General features: G+C 39.0%; 1 protein-coding gene across 5 annotated transcripts in view; it reads right to left on the bottom strand.

The window, feature by feature from the left end:
* Positions 1–18,060, bottom strand: part of lrp8 (LDL receptor related protein 8) — a 239,221-nt gene that overhangs the window by 103,014 nt on the left and 118,147 nt on the right. The gene's annotated exons all lie outside the window — the stretch shown is intronic.

Below are 18,060 nucleotides of genomic sequence, written 5' to 3'. Positions count from 1 at the left end.
TTCTGATTAAAACACTGATTACCTTTCTTTGACCCAAAGTTCCCAAGACACTCTTAGAATTTTTCAGTTCTAAGAAGAAGGAGGGGGTGTTTATTCCATTATTACGTATTCATTTATCAGTAATTCCCTTGGTTTTTCAGGAAGATGTGTATCTTAAAACATAGTTAAAAGATAAAATTGACCATCTCAGTAAAAACATATAGCAAGAGGATGACTATTTTTGGGATAGTAGACACACATTTAATTTGACTCAAAGGAGAGGTAGTGTAGTGTAGTGATTTGAGTGTTGGGCTAAAGCCGCTTCCACACAAGACCGCATGAACTGGCATTAAAAAATGCAAGCTTCTGCCACATTTGGAGGCAACACACAAGGGCAAAATCCCACCTCATACATCCCACCTGTGTGGGTGCAGTCTTCGCATGACCAGTGCCACCCTCCCACTCCTGTCCTCTTTTCACCAGAAAAACAAAGGGAAAGCCTTTTAAACTGTTCCTAGAGGCTGATTGTTCCCTTTTTCATCCACAGTGATGGTGCAATGGAGCTTGGGGAGGGAAGCCCCCCTCCATCACAGATGACAATCCCAAGTGTCTGTCTCCATAGACCCCATGCCCCATAACTGAAAGATCCAGATTTTTGCAGGAATTTTTTACCCAGGTATGAATTAGATTAAATGGTTTACTCCAGGGTAAATGCATTAGCTTCTTTTTTTCATGTCAGGAGTGACTTGAGAAACTGCAAGTTGCTTCTGGTGTGAGACAATTGGCCTTCTACAAGGATGTTGCCCAGGGGACGCTCGGATGCTTGATGTTTTACCATACTTGTGGGCGGATTTTCTCATGTCTTCGCATGGAGCTGGAGCTGACAGAGGGAGCTCATCCACGTTCTCCCCGGGTTGTATTCGAACTGGCAACCTTCAGGTCAGCAACCCAACCCTCAAGTCAGCAGTCTGCTGGCACAAGGGTTTCACCCATTGCACCACCCGGGGCTCCTGGTGCAATGTTTGGATTCCACTGCACCATCTACACTGGTTTATTTGCCAGTTTAGATGGGCCTTAAAGCTTTGGGAGACCAAGAATTCTTTAACATTGGTGAGAAACTGGAGATCTCTGGCTGAGAATTATAAATGCCCTCCCTTGACAGTAAATTCTAGGATTCCATAGGATGTTGTCATGGCAGTTAAAGTGGAATTATAACTGAAGCATGAAAGGTCTCAAATATTCAAAACCTTACTCAGCCACAGAAACCCACTCCTTCAGAGGAAGACAATGGCAAGCATCCTCTGAATAAACCTTACTATGAAAACTCTATGATAGTGCCACCAGAAGTCGGAGGTATACTTGAAAGTACAGAACATGCAGCCCAATCATATCTTTGGATAAGGTTTAATGGTGCGTTCTCCCAAATAAGTGTACATTGCATTTAAACCTTACAAATTCACTTTTCTTTAGCTTTAGTGTCTCCTCATATGCCCTCAAAAAGGCAGATGTTTGGGGTGGGGGATATGCTCGTGAGGGGCTATAGATTACAAGGAGCACTAATGAAATCGTCTTGGTTCCTTTTAACTGTAAGCGAGTATTGGGATCTGATTGTGCAATCTTGTCTAAATCCAAGCTAAGCCATGAATTTCACAGCTGGCAACTTGTTATCTCATGGTTTGTTGAGAAAATAATCAAACAGATAAAAATAACAAATATACACCAAAAAGCGCTTGAAACTTTAAAAGTACTCTTCATATAACTACTGTAGGAGCAAAAACAGTAATATGTGATAGAAATGTGAAGAACTGCATACCCAACTATTTCCTTGGAATCATTTTCTCTGAAAATTCTGGAGATCAAGTTGCAAAGCTGTTTTAGATGTGGGAGGAAATGCCTTTTACCATACATGTTTTTAAAGTGTATCAGAAATAATAAATAGAATAATGTTTTGGGTACTTTTTTGTATTTGTTGTTATATAAAAAATACTAGGTTGGGCTGGATTGAACTTGGAGTAGATTGTTTGAATATGGCATTCAAGTTAGTCATGACAAAACCAAGTCTGACTGATTGAAATGGGTCTACTTAAAGCATGATCAAGTCTGGATCTAACTCGGCATCAAATGACAAAGAGCTAGTATCAAGCTTTCAGCTGGATATTAAAAAGGCTTAATGCACTAAACCCAACTCTGTGAATTAATAATATTTTTGTCTTCCAGAAATATTCAGAACTAATAATCAGGCTCTCCCCCATTTTAAAACCTTCTCAAGTGCAGAGTACTGGCAGTCTTCTCATGTGAAAAGCTTTTATTTCTAACCCCAGGGTTGTTTGCAGTTGACATCCAGGACAAGAATAATGGATGCTTCCTAGGGAGTTTGAACTCCAGGGCCGAACAGTCATGAATTACATGGCCAGCAGTTTTGTCTGTGTGTCAGTGTCCCCTCCTCTGCTTGCTCCATTTTTGTTGCCACCGCCAATAACATACTGGAGCTCCCATTGACTCTTCTGATGGTTTAATAGTAGCCGTTGTTTACACAGTTGTCATTTAAATTTGCATGCAGCCTTAGTAGACATCAAATCTTACCGTAGCACCCCAAAACGTAATTTGTATTCCAATGGTTGGAGTTGTCTTGGTAACGCTTAGGTGACTGGAAAGCATTTGCTGAGGGGAAGTTTCATTTCACTACTGCTCACTGATCTCCATGTGTCTTATAACAAGCTATACAGTGTTTGGTAGCTTTGGTGCCTTTTAACATGGCCTCACAACCTTCCAAGTCTTTGTGTGGTCCGCCTAATTTTGCCCTGCCACCCTTTGGCTAGGGATCTGAACATGTACAAAACCAATAATCAGAGCTATTTTTGAAACCGCAGAGGTAACTAAATGCTAAAAGTAAATACTGGTGCTAATACAGCTGGAGCAAGAAAATCATAAAGAATACATGTAAGAATGCTGGAGCAAGGTGGATAAGAATACAGGCAATTCCCAAGTTATGAACAGGAAAGGTTCTGTAGGTTTACTCTTAAGTTGAATTAAGATAGAATAGGGAAAGGTTAACACCCCTGTGGTGTTTGTTTTGCTATCTGTGCCCCTGTTCAGAAGATCACAGCTCACTTTCTGTCCCTATGAGAATTGGATTTTGAAAAATGTGGCTTGTGGAAACAAGGATTGGTGAGAAAGCCTGTATATATATACAGTAGAGTCTCACTTATCCAACATAAACGGGCCGGCAGAATGTTGGATAAGCGAATATGTTGGATAATAAGGAGAGATTAAGAAAAAGCCTATTAAACATCAAATTAGGCTATGATTTTACAAATTAAGCACCAAAACATCATGTAATACAACAAATTTGACAGAAAAAGTAGTCCAATACGCAGTAATGCTATGTAGTAATTACTGTATTTACGAATTTAGCACCAAAATATCATGATGTATTGAAAACATTGACTACAAAAATGCGTTGGATAATCCAGAACGTTGGATAAGCGAGTGTTGGATAAGTGAGACTCTACTGTATTTAAGTATACAGGATCATAACACATCCAGGCATCCCGTGGGCAACGTCTTTGTAGATGGCTGATTCTCTCAAACCAGAAGTGATTTGCAGTATATTATTATAGAATCTCAGTTAATCAGTATTCATGGATAAGTGTAGTTTTTGGTTGGTGAGGGTTACTATTAAAAATAGGCCTAACTAATGCTATACCTTATATCATACTCTCTGCATTGACTTAATACTAATAAAGGTAAGGTAAAGGTTTCCCCTGATGTTAAGTCCAGTCATGTCTGACTCTGGGGGTTGGTGCTCATCTACATTTCTAAGCCAAAGAGCCGGCGTTGTCCGTAGACACCTCCAAGGTCATGTGGCTGGCATGACTGCATGGAGCACAGTTACCTTCCCGCCTGAGCGGTACTTATTGATCTACTCACATTGGCATGTTTTCAAACTGCTAGGTTGGCAGGAGCTGGAGCTAACAGCGGCTGCTCCCACCACCCCCGGGGTTTGAACCTGGGACCTTTCAGTCTCCAGCTCAATGCTTTAACGCACTTTGCCACCGGGGCTCCTTTAATAATACTAATATTGAAATGCAATAATTAAAAACAAATGAAGACAAACAAATGAAGACAAATGACAACAAATGTAACATAACACTTCTGCTAAAAATTGATTTCATTTTAATTTTTATTTAAAGTATTCAGTATTTTTGCTGGTATTTTGAGAGTTCCAGTAGCTTAAGTTCCACTTGAATCTACTGCATTATAAACTAAACAATTACAGAAGTTCTTTGGCCCAAATAAAAAGAGCTGATCAAGTATTCCAAATTATATTTTTAGCATCTTTGAGTTATGGAATGCCACAGATTTATCTACCTGTCAATAAAGTGTCAGCTCTTTGGTTTCTTTGCCACCCACCACCTGTCTATTCACTCTCACTTTTCCAATAACCACTTTGTAACTTAAACCACAACAGCACCAAGGACAACAATGCAATCCTTTCATCAAATGCATACCCACCAGGATTTCCCAGCCAATCTGACATCTCTGATTACGCTCTACGAACAATTGATGTTCTGAAACAAATATTTATCACTTTCCAATCTTCTAAATACATATATTGTAAGTTATATTTTTAAATGTTTATCTAAAAGGTTGTAGTATAAAGAAGCCCACATCTTCAAGGCACATAATTCAGCACCATGCATAACATTGCTATGGACTGAATTCCCCAAAATGTTCTGGGCTGTCATTCAACATGATGCAAACTTCAAAGCAAGCAAAAGCAGGACTCTAACATACCAAACACTCATACATCCAGATAAAGATTTTAAAATCTTGCTTTAAATTAGTAGCAATAGAGTTTCTGATCCCTGTAAGAATTTCTATGTACTGAGGACTATATTCACCTTTGCGTTGTTGTTTGGACAAGGATTTAATGTATATAGAATAATAGAATAATAGAGTTGGAAGAGACCTCGTGGGCCATCCAGTGGGCCAAGAAGCAGGAGGATCACATTCAAAGCACCCCTGACAGATGGCCACCCAGCCTGTTTAAAAGCCTCCAAAGAAGGAGCCTCCACCACACTCCGGGGCAGAGAGTTCCCCTGCTGAACAGCTCTCACAATTAGGAAGTTCTTCCTAATGTTGAGGTGGAATCTCCTTTCCTGAAGTTTGAAGCCATTGTTCTGTGTCTAGTCTCCAGGGCAGCAGAAAACAACCTTGCTCCCTCCTGCGTATGACTTCCCCTCACATATTATTGTTATTCCTTGATGCCAATGAAAATTCCAATGTCCCCCAAACAGGGCCAAATACTAACAGCTAGAACATCTCACTTAAGTTGTACGGCATCATGATTTGCCAACAAAACAGCATGGGATTTTTTCTGGGCCAAAAGTACATCTCACTTGTAAAAACACACTGCACTTGTTTCTTGTACTGGCAGTTTTTTATTTGTAGCAAAAATGTATACGTACATGATACATAGCAAATGACCGAAATTTGTGGGAAATATTTACAAATGTTATGTAAGAATACTGAATGCCTACACCATGGAACTATTGTGTGGATTTGGTAACAACGGATAACTCATATCTTAATCAACTACAGTTAAGAGACACTACTTCTTTTCGAGATATTGCATTACAATGCCTCAGATTATTATTGACAACTTTTTACAACATTTCTACATCTGTCTAGGCCACTTCCACATCTATCCAGACCTTTTTTTTTTTTTGCTTAAACAAAACTGCATAAGCTACAATGTTTGTCTGCTTTTTATTTTTTTTTAATTCCCTTCTATCCTACACTATTTTTTTTCAAATGGCGTAAAAGGATCAAAGGCACGTTGATTTTCTTATGTGAAAGTGTGGTAATGGTCATCAAATTAAAAGGCTTTAAAAGGGGATCAGACAAATCCATGGATGGATGTATCCACCTATATTTATTTTATACCATTATATTCTGCCTTTCCTTCAGCAAGCTCAAGACATGTGGTTCTCCTCCCCCCCCCCCACTTTATCCTCACAACAACTTTATAAGGTAGGTCTGGCAGACAGAAAGAGAGAGAACCTGTTGAAGTTGATGGCCCAGTGATGACAAGAATCTGGAGTTTTACAAGTCCCAGAGCAACACTCTAATCACTGTACTCTACTGTCTCTATACCTATTTGTCATGCAATAGCAGGTTCACAATTACAGGTTGCATACACCTCATCCAGAATTCTGAACTCCAAAACACTTCTGGTTCCAAGCCTTTTGGATAAGCAATACTCAACCTATATGATAACTATACAGTATAATAAAAGAGCAGGAGGGCTTACGGTTATGATAGAACCTCTCAATAAACCAGTTATAGCCAATGCAGCACATTCAACGTGCAGGTTTTCACTACATTCATTACTCCAAACCAGAATTTCATTCCTTTAAATTAAGAAAAGGCAACAGGTTCAATAACATGCATGGCTGCATCTAGTAGACCTATAGTTGTAGGGCAGTAGTTCTCAACCAGGGTTCCCCAGATGCTTTTGGCCTTCAACTCCCAGAAATTCTAACAGATGATAAACTGGCTGGTATTTCTGGGAGTTGTAGGACAAAAACATCTGGGGAACCCTGGTTGAGAACCACTGTTGTAGGGCGAGTCACCTGCTCTGGTTGGATCTCTGGCCCCTAGGTCTACTACATATATGTCTTTATGAGCATCATGACTAAACATTATGAATTTGCCTTAGAGAAACATTTGTATTTTCCAAAATAACAATAATGTGTGGATCTGACCATGGTTCACTGGGAACTGTCTCAGATCTGTGGGGTCTGTCAATGAACTGGTATTTGGAAACCTGTTATCAAATACTTCTCCCTGCTATCAGATGCTGGTTACACTACACAGGTCTCATTCAATACCCTACAGGCAATAGGGCCATCCAGAAAAAAAAACAACCATTATGTATGTTAGAATAATGCAGTCAAATCTGATTGTTGGAGCTTGCTGGATCTCAAATCTATATCTATATAACTATATATCTATATATCTCCATCTATATCTATATCCATAATAAAAGTGAAAACCTGTACGTGTGTATCTATCATGGGCCCTCCAGTCTCCACAAACAGGCTATAGTTCCCAGTGCTGAGAAGCCACCAAGTCATTCCCTTCTACTGACATTGCGGTTACAGCAAGCTCCATGAACATGCAGCCCAACCCCTGCCAATGTCCTCCCCAAACACTACGGCCCACCACCCAAGGAATGCTTTTATTTGGGGACCATTTCATCCTAGATTTTGCATTTTCCTCCTCCACAGGCAGGCATCCCAGGGCTCTCCATTGCTGTGGAATTTGCATGACCTCACCCACTGCCCTTCCCTTGCAAACTGTCTGCAGAACAAACACAGGAGAGGAAGAGTTTGGGGGACTGACTCCACATGGCGGAAGTTGTAGTTCACCCTGCATCAAGTCAGCACTGTGACTCCTACTGGGGAATGTAGAGGAGTTGTAGTTCACCTACACCCAGAACACGACGAACCCAAACAATGATGGGTCTGGACCAAACTTGCCATGCATACCTGATATGCTCAGATTTGAATACTGGTGGGGTTGGAGGGGAATTGGCCTGGACATTTGGGAGTAGTGGGTACTGGGATTTATAGTTTACCTGCAATGAATGAGCACTTCGAACCCCACCAATGATGGACCAGGACCAAACTTGCCACACAGAGCCCCCATAACCAATAGAACATATTGGACAAGTTTGGGGGAAAGGGAGTTATAGTTCACATGCATCCAGAGAAACTGGCCCACACCGACAATGGACCGGGACCAAACTTTGCACAGAGAAGCCTCATGACTAACTGAACATACTGCAGGGGTTTGTGGGAATGGCCCTTGATTCTGGGAGTTGTAGTTCACCCACATCCAAAGAGCACTGAACTCAGCCAACAACGGATCTGGACCACACTTGGTACACAGACCCAAAATGGCCAACTTCGAAAACTGGCAGGGTTTGGGGAGGATTGACCCACAATTCTGGGAATTGTAGTTCACCCACTCCAAACAGAATACATAACATTCAAGGACAAATCATGCCTTTTTCAAATAACCTGGGCATTGATGGGTCCCCAAGCTAGTACATAATACAGTAGAGTCTTGCTTATCCAACCTTCGCTTATACAACGTTCTGGATTATCCAACGCCTCTTGCCCAGATCCACAGCTGTTTCTATAGGCAGCAAGGACTGAACTTTTTATGGATTTAACTTCTGACAATGTTGTTACTGTACGTTCATTTTATGCAATTCTATCTTGATTTGTAATCAATTTTTTACTAGTCGGTGTCTTTGTAGTCAATGTTTTCAATACATTGCAATGTTTTGCTGCTAAACTCATAAATACAGTAATTACTACATAACATTACTGTGTATTGAACTGCTTTTTCTGTCGGTTTGTTGTAAAACATGATGTTTTGGTGCTTAGTTTGTAAAATCATAACGTAATTTGATGTTTAATAGGCTTTTTCTTAAGCCCTCCTTATTATCCAACATTTTTGCTTATTCAACGTTTTGCTGGTCTGTTTATGTTGGATAAGTGAAACTCTACTGTATAAGAAAACAAACAGTCTATAATTACAAACTGAGGGAAGAGAAAGAACAAACGCTTACATTTTCACATAAATCCCAACAATGTTCTCTAAGCTCCCATGCCAGATGATGGCTGCAAGACACAACTGTTTATAGAGAAGAATCAAAGTTAATGGGATTAATTTCATCTTCTCCTCATTCTAATATGCGAATAGCTAAAGAAGCACCAGGAGGAAACAACACAGCAAATCCACAAGAAAAGAGTCTATAGAAGTAAATGCTTGCAAATTCCTGTGGAATTCTGGGAGATTAAAAATAGGTTTGTACTACAGTTTGAGTATTCTTTATCTGGAATGCTTGGGACTAGAAGTGTTTGGGATTTCATACTTTGGAATATTTGTATTTGCATATATGAATATAATGGGATATTTTTGGGAGGGGAACAAATTCTAAACACAACATTAATGTATGTTTTATATATGTTCTATATGCATTCCTCAAAGGTAATTTTAATAATATTAATTTTGTAAATGAAACTAAGTTTGTGTATGTTGAACCACCTGAAAGCAATGGTGTCACTATCTCGGGGCCCTTCCACACAGCCACTTTACCCAAAATATCAAGGCAGAAAATCCCACAATATCTGCTTTGAAGTGGGATATCTGAGTCCACAGTGCCATATATTCCAGTCCAAAGCAGATAATGTGGTATTTTATTCAGGTGTGTGGAAGGGGCCTCAGGCATCCATGTGATTGTTTGGGATTTCCAGGTAAGGGATGTTCAATCTATAATAGGGTTGTTCTACTGCAGCTGGGACTGGGAAGTTTAACTGCAACATCATCAGTCAATCAATGCATTCTTTTTCCTATACCAGATTTATTTCAAAAGAAAAGAACTGAAACAAAGGGGATGACGAATCTACTTTAAGATCCCTTTGTTTCATCCTTAATTTCATTGATCAGGAGCTCTGCAGACACTAACCATAGGAAAAGCCATTCAGACAAAAGGCAAAAAGAGAAGCAGAGAGCAATCTTTCATTCCAAGTCACGAATTCAAAACTCAATTCAAGTCAGTGAATCGCCAACAAAATTCAAATGTTTATATTTCAACAAAGATAAAATCCCACTGGGAAAATGATTTAACATATGGTCTTGGGGATGGGGTGGATTCAGGATCTCAAGAGACATCTTGCTTGAAAGAAGTTCATAATGCTGGAAAGTTCATTTTATTCTAGTTCTCCATCAGGTCCTCTCCTAGGAATACCGTTATACTCTCAGTGAAGGTGTTATTAGCAAGCCAATCTCCAAACAGCTTTTTAAGACAAGAGAAATAACATTTTAAAGCCTTAACTGGTATGGCAGAGTTTGAGAATTCCCCATCTTTTTTATTACAACTATATTCTAGTCCAGAAAGAAAGAAAAAGTACCCAGGTTCTGTGATAGGATAATAGTCCATTAGAGGATCAACAGTGGACATCAAAGAAAAAAGCTGAAAAGCGTACAGTTTGAATTATTTCATGGTTGGTGGAATTCGCCTAATGCTGTAAAACAGGGGTCCCCAAACTAAGGCCCGGGGGCCGGATGCGGCCCTCCGAGGTCATTGACCTGGCCCCCGTCCTCAGTTTTATAATATAATAAATCGTATATACATATAATATTGATAATAATATTATAATGTAATACAATATAACACTAATAATAATACCATATAATAATATTCATTATATATTATATATTACATATAATATTACTAATAATATTACAGTATAGTGGTATAGTTAAATATAGTAATTATATAATCCTAATATTGTGCTATGCTAATAATATAATATATTGTATGTAATATAATTTGTAAGCCACTCTGAGTCCCCTTTGGGGTGAGAAGGGTGTGATACAAATGTAGTAAATAAATGCAGTAGATAAATAAATAATAAATAAATACATTTTAGACTTAGGCTCGCCTAAAGTCTGAAATGACTTGAAGGCACACAACAACAACAACAACAACAATCCTAATTAACTTTACTATCTCATTGGCCAGAAGCAGGAGCACACTTCCCATTGAAATCCTGATAAATGTATGTTGGTTAAAATGGTTTTTATTTTAAATATTGTATTGTTCTTTCATTGTTGTTGTTGTTGTTGTTGTTGTTTATGCACTACAAATAAGACGTGTGCAGTGTGCATCGGAATTTGTTTGCTTTTTTTTTTTCAAATGATAATTCGGCCCCTCAATAGTCTGAAGGATTGTGGACCGGCCCTCGGCTTAAAAAGTTTGAGGACCCCTGCTGTAAAACATCCTTTCGATTTTAAAAAGTTCACACTGCAGATACGAAGTATGAGTCAGAGACTGAAATGACTTGAAAAAGAAATAAAACAATATTCCCTAAGCAGAGCAGGATATAATTTCTTTTTATTCTTGTATTCCATAATACATTCCTATATTAGAAGTACACAACTTACTTGATTTTAAGTGTTGCTTACTAGTGAGCCTACACACACAAAAAGAATAAAACAGTCTATGCATGATGAATGGTCACCAGTAAGAAGCTTTGGAAAGACATAATTTCAAATTCATGATGAGATGAGATCTCCAAATAATCTGCAATAACCACTTGAGAGTTTCAGCTGTATAGAACAATATAGTTTTCTGGCAATGGTCCTCCAAGTGTTTTGAGGCCTCTACTGAAAAGGCTAGTGATCAGGGTTGAAATCCAAAGGTTTCCCCTGACGTTAAGTCCAGTCATGTCTGACTCTGGGGGTTGGTGCTCATCTCCATTTCTAAGCCAAAGAGCCGGCGTAGAAATCCAAAACATCCAGATCGCTAAGGACTGAGCAATAGTGGCACGAACAAATATTTACGATTCTCCTGAAGTGGTGCTCTCTCTGATGACAATAGACATATGGAGCTAGCACTAAAAAAGTGGAATACAATATGGAAGTACTCTCTCAATTAAGTTACAAAAATTACTAGCCTTCTTGCGAGGGTTAAAAAAATCTTCTCCAATAATTTATTACATCTTTATGCTGAGTGCAGAAGAAGGGACTTTCCTCTCTTTCACTGCTTGTTGTTGCTGTTATGTACTTTGAAGTTATTTCCCACTGACCTGAGGGCAAATTTATCACAGGGTTTTTGTCAAGATTATTTCGTGTGTTTGTGTGTGTGTGTGTGTGTGTGTGTAGATCTTTGCTTCTCTTTAAGGCCGAGAGAGTGTGATTTGCACAAGATCACCCACTGAGTTTCCATGACTGAGCAGGGATTTGAATCCTGATCTCTGGATCGTAGTTCTGCAATCAAACCACTGCCCCACGTGGGCTCCCCTCTTCCACTCTATTTGGTTACTTTTCTGGGTAAGTGGAAAGTTAAGGCATCCTCTTTCTCCTTATTTCTACCCCCAGCCAAGTTCATTCATCTCCACACATGGTTTCTGTTCTCCCTTTGCTTATGGCTATGATGCAAGCAAGTGCTGCAGTGCCAGAGTAATATAAACATTTCATATGAAAGGACAAACCAGGGGGAATTAATAGTCCTCATATTATTTCATTTCACACTAAATATTAGAAGACAGCCAAGGAAATCAATATGAAATCTATTCTGCTTCATATAAAAATATTTCCACAGCAAAGAAGGATGACCTAAAGAAAAATAATCAGACAGCTCAGTGGACAATGGGGGAACTGAATTTCAGAACAAGAGCTGATATCCAATGATATCTATGGAATGTTTGGAGAACAAATGAAATATGTACCCAGAGAACAAAGCTGACCTATTTAATAATGTGTTGTGCTGTCAGAAGAATAACAGAGAATAACCATGTTCATGGAAAGCAGATCTATGCAAAAATAGAACAGCAGCATTGAAAGTTTTTAATGGTCCCAAAGCTTTCCACTGTCACAGACAGGATACTAGGATAACTGGGGCCAGGCTGTGGCGCAGGCTGGTGAGCAGCCTGCTGCAATAAATCACTCTGATCATGAGGTCATGGGTTCGAGGCCAGCCCGTGGCGGGGTGAGCACCCGTCAATTAAAAAATAAAAAAATAGCCCCTGCTCGTTGCTGACCTAGCAACCCGAAAGATAGTTGCATCTATCAAGTAGGAAATAAGGTACCACTTATAAAAAGTGGGGAGGCAAATTTAAGTAATTTACGACGTTGGAATGAGGAAGTGCCGTCACAGTGGATGATGAAGCAGCTGCTCCCCCCTGTGGCCAGAATCGAACATCCCATCAGGAGAAGGCTAAATTGCCTCTGCATCTGTCTCTGTCTCGGTTCTATGTGTATATGGGCATTGAATGTTTGCCCTATATGTATATAATGTGATCCGCCCTGAGTCCCCTTCGGGGTGAGAAGGGTGGAATATAAATACTGTAAATAAATAAATAATAATAAATACATAACTGAATTTGCAGTCTCATTCAATAATAAATGATCACTTTACTGTTCCTGAAGCAAAGGCAAGATTCCTTACATGTAAAATAATGCCTAAGGGTCATATGATTTGAGGTTTGAATCTGCACACTGAAACCTTTTAGCACTTTTGGTAGGTAGGCAGCACTAAAGTCTTTCCCAAGGTATGAATGTTTCTCAACAATTTTATCCTGGAGGAATCCTTGAAATACTTTTCAGGTTTCAGGGACCCCCTACAGAAAATTAAATATATTTATAGAGACCCAGAATTATCACAATATTTCACAGAAACCCTGGTCTAATCCAACAGTTTATGCATGATAGCAAGAGGGTTTGGCACAATGGGAGTTCCTCCCAACTCAATTTCTAAGAAAAGTGGGGTTGACACTTAACCTGTGAACTCCTTGCTGCGATAAGGATCCTTTAGAGGAATGGAGTTCTTAAGATCTCTACAATTTAGGAAGCACTGCTTCTTCATGGCCCTTTTAACCTTATTAGCCTAATTTGACCAAGAGAAAGAAAAGCAGAAGCTTAGCTATTCCTAAGTGGGTCCATTAGACATTTTAGATCCTTTCCTGTTTGTATTATCCAAAGAATAATTTGAGGTACTGCAAGGCAGCCAAGCCAATACACATGAAACACATTACGTCTAAGTGAATTAATATGCCTCCAACTTCTTGATCTCTCATAAAGGCTTTGGACTGGCACTACATGAGACATGGCATCATATCGTCCTTACAAAATATGCGCTGTCACAAGCAACCCGACATGGATCAATGATAATGAATACAAGTGGCACTCAATATACACCAGAAGCGACTTGCAGTTTCTCAAGCCGCTCCTGACACAAAAAAACCTTAATTTATATATCCAATCAGCATCAAGTGAGAATCAAGTGAGAAAATGGCAACTCTTGTTTTGTGGGCATTTCCTAATGCCTATATAGCAGCAAGAGGAGCGATAAATGCATGGATCTTAATAGAAAACAAGATCCACATAGGAATGCCTGAAGTTAATATTTGATTTTCCGAAATCAAATACTTCATTACTTAATTGCAAATGCAATTTCTTCTGTACAAACACTTGCCTTTATTATAACTTTAACATGATTATAGCTAGATACATCATTAGAAAGGAAGAGGGAGTGAAATTAGTTGAGGTGGGTTGTTTTCTTTGAAAAATGTTAAAGGATGGATATGTGTGTGTGTGTACGTAAGTGATCACATAATTTTGTGTCGTAGTATATAGTTTGTGCTACAAATTTACTAGGAAGAGTAAGTGCCTGATATTCAGTCTTTGGGGTGGCTATTCACAATGCTCCATAGGCCTTCTTGACAGCACGCGGGGCAAAACGAGGGGAAGGATGTGTTTTGTGTAGATTGTTCCGCATGTTCACATATACTAAGGGACTTAGTTGTAGGATGGGAAAGTCTAGATGTTACTAGCTTGCAAGTCCTATTGTCCCTCAGTTATAGTCAGCATATGGAGGTCTATAAATTCTGTATGTTAGGATTAGGGTCCATTACAATGGCTACTAATACAATCACACATTCGTAGCCCTCAGCTAAACTGGCTAAGTCTGATGCATGCTGAAGTTCAACAACATCTAGAGGGCTACAAATGTCCACTCCTGACCTAACTGATAAATGAATTAGCAGGAGACAAAGCACACACCTCAGGGTCAACTAATCTTTTCCAGAATGGTTCATTCTGACCTACTGACCTTCCAGTTGAAGTACCTCAGGATACGATAGATTAATAACTAAAGCCAGAGTCTCAAAGGCAACAACTTCAACGTGCTACTTGCCTTTTCCCTGACTCTGGAAGTTGAAACCAGGCTGAACATAAACGCTAGTAACCCTTGAGGCATGGGGATGGGGGAGATCTACCATTCCCTTCTACCCAGGAGCATTTCTCTCTTCAATAGCATCGCAGCACAAGAAATATGTGTGTGCATGTGTCTGTGCAATGCCAGCAGCAAGATGGAACCTTTAACTACTAAAGGCCCTAGATCATTTGCTCTAATTGCTCCATTAATAACCTAGCATTTGCCAAAAGATATACTCCATCTGTATTTTTGTAAATAAAACACTAGTAAATAAAACACTATAAAAGAAAATAAATCTTATGAATGTGTATTCATAAATCAATCCCATTGAGTCCACTGGAGTTTACTCCCCAAAATCTCAAGATTCATACCACTTCCATGGCGCATTCCACTGCTCAGGAAATAAAGGCTCACATAATATTTGGGAATATCTTTATAGAGTTCAGAAAAACTATTTTGTTTCAATTAGTACCGACCTAAGAAAAATACTATCACAATACTTAAAGCAGAAAGATAAAGTTTAGAAAAATCAATTCCTTGTGGATAATGACAAACTCTGTGTAGCTTCTTCTGGTTTTCCAGGTAGACTCAAGATCACCATTCACACTTCCATTTCTTAAGGAGCCTCGTTGCTTTCGCTGTCCATCTCCAAAACGTGCAGACACTGCTTCATTCAGAGCATTTGGAGAATGATGGCTGCTATACATTCAAAGCAATCCCTTTGAAATATTTAGGATGTTTATGATCCAAGTTGCGACTAAGAGGTGGAGGAGGAATAATAATAATCAAGCAGTATTAAGTGACTTTACAGATGCATAAGAACAGGACAAATATATGTCTCATTAAGCTTGGTGTGGCAACATATATCTGATCCAGTGCTGATTGAATTATGTCTTTACAGACTTAATTAAAGAACATCTGCCTAACAATCTTGAATAGGGCAATCTGGGGCACCTTTCCCATCCCATCTGCTGCCTTCCCTTGGGACTCACCAGGTCGGCCCTTGCTACTTACCGCAGAATGAATAATCCTATTTGAATTGCCCTTTTCACCCGGTTTTCTCTAACTGCATGGGATTAATTTATTACTTATCTTGAAAAAACCTTTTCTTTGTTTTGATCCATTAAGCCCAGATCACTGTGATGATTCAAACCAGGTAATTTGATCAGAGGAAGTCAGAAGAGATTAAGTGACTCTATGATTTCCATGATAAGAAATTGGCAAGATGGCCTAATATTACAGATGAATGACTATCTCCTTTCAACAACAGCTTGGTTTTGCACCCTGTTGTATAATCTATAATCTCTGCCAAATTATTGTCCATCTTGTTTATTTATTTCAATCTTCTGGCTTGTCAAGCCCAACAGTTAAATAAAATGGGCTAAAAAAATATCACCATGTGTATTCAAAAAAGTACTTGTGCTTTTCACTGGTTAGGATATTCTGCAGGACCATAAAGGACAGGCCAATTACTGTTAGGAAAACACCATACAATGATTTCTATCAACAGCTGAGTACCTATTTCTGCATGCAGCTGATCTACCTCCCAACAACAGAGTGACTTCAGCTGCATAAAACATTATTTGTTGTGCTGACCAAACTGACCCCAAGGTTGTATATCTGTTCTTTCTTAAATTTTCTAAAGAAAGAAGTTAATTGCTAAGCACAACTCAGCCCTTTTCAGACTGTGCCAAACTAGTTGTATGCCTGTGGCATTGCAGACCATTTTCAGTTCAGATTCAGTTTCTGGCACACCTCTACTTGTTCACATTCAAAGTGGTTTGTGACAGTGTGCTGAAAGCCAAATTCAGCCAACAGCAATAGCTGCACATACCAACTCCACGTGGGTTTAAGCACCTGCATATCAACATGGGGTTGCCAGGTGCTCCAGTAATTGAAAGAGAATATGAGCTGGGGAAAGATAACTCTGCATATAGGGAGTTCAGAATATGATGGGGCAATTTTAGATTCAGGAGACAGGGTAGAATTGGCTTAAGTTAATTTGCAAGGGTATTGCACCTTGCAGAACTCTTTGCATCTTTCCTGACATAATGAAAATATACTCCTTATATGATAGACATCTTTTATTCATTTCAATACTCTTACTGAGATGCTTATACACATGCCTGGAAATTATTATCCCAACAATTAAATGCACACAGTTGGTGCACATATCCTTTTTTTGCTTATTCAACTAAGTTTATTCTAGACTAGCACTTGTCATGCCTAATTGAATATCAATTCCTTTCTTCTTTCTTTTCCAAGATACATTAGGGAACCTAAAGGACAGTGGAGAAAGTATTAACCACAAATCCATTTAAACAATTAGAAAAAAGAAGTCTGTTTCTGTACCAAGCAGAAAAGTTTAATGCAATTCCATTTCCCTTCAGTATATCTCAATTAATTAGCAGGTTTGGTCATAAAAACATTGCGTAGGAGGGATATAATGTAATGCAGGAGGCAAGATAGGCATTCAAAGAAAAGAATTACTCATCAAATTTGCAAGTAGTATTGGAGCAATAAGGGATGTATTCTTTTAAAGATAAAAGCTTATCCAGGTTTCAAAGAAAATTATATTTAAATATAATAAAAACAGAATGCAGACTTTGTTTCTCCCCCACCCTAGTGTAGTCTACCATGAAAGAAGCCATTTGGATACTTAAATCTTCAGCACCTTTTTTAAAGTGGTTCCTTTCTGTGGTGGCCCATCAAATGGCAGACATATTTTAATAGGAATATACGTTTCATCTATACCTGTTATGAGCAATTATTCTTGCAACACAGAACTGAGAATGGCAAACTATGGCCATTCTGAAAATGATTTCCACTCCAGTCAGAACAAAAGCATGGAAAGGAAAGAATGGGTACAATCAATTGAAGCCTATAGTTCAGTAATTCCCAATCCTTTTTTTGACCAGGGCCCACTTTGACCAGGGACTACTTGACCAGAGACCACTTTGACCAGGGGCCACTCTCCAACATTAGTAACTAAAGAGTTACGAATCAGTTTTTGGTCAGTTTTAGATTCAGTTTGTTTATTTGGGGTGCTGATTCAGAAAATTGCGTTGGATAGACCACATCGGCTCTAGTTTCTGATACAGAACATATGCCATCTAGTAGTCGGCATCTGGTCGCCCACAGAAAACCATATTTAATAATCTTCCCTTTCTCTCCCCCCTCCCTCCAGGTTTTTTAAACTGTATGATTAAGTTCTCAATAAAGATCATTTAAAAAAAAAAGAAAGGAATATTTAATAATCTAGAGCGATGTGGTCTATCCAA

The sequence above is a fragment of the Anolis carolinensis genome, chromosome 4, assembly GCF_035594765.1.
Source record: "Anolis carolinensis isolate JA03-04 chromosome 4, rAnoCar3.1.pri, whole genome shotgun sequence".
Taxonomy (NCBI): Eukaryota; Metazoa; Chordata; class Lepidosauria; order Squamata; family Dactyloidae; genus Anolis; species Anolis carolinensis.
Note: the sequence above shows the minus strand (reverse complement) of the source record. Positions and strands in the feature narration are given on the sequence as shown.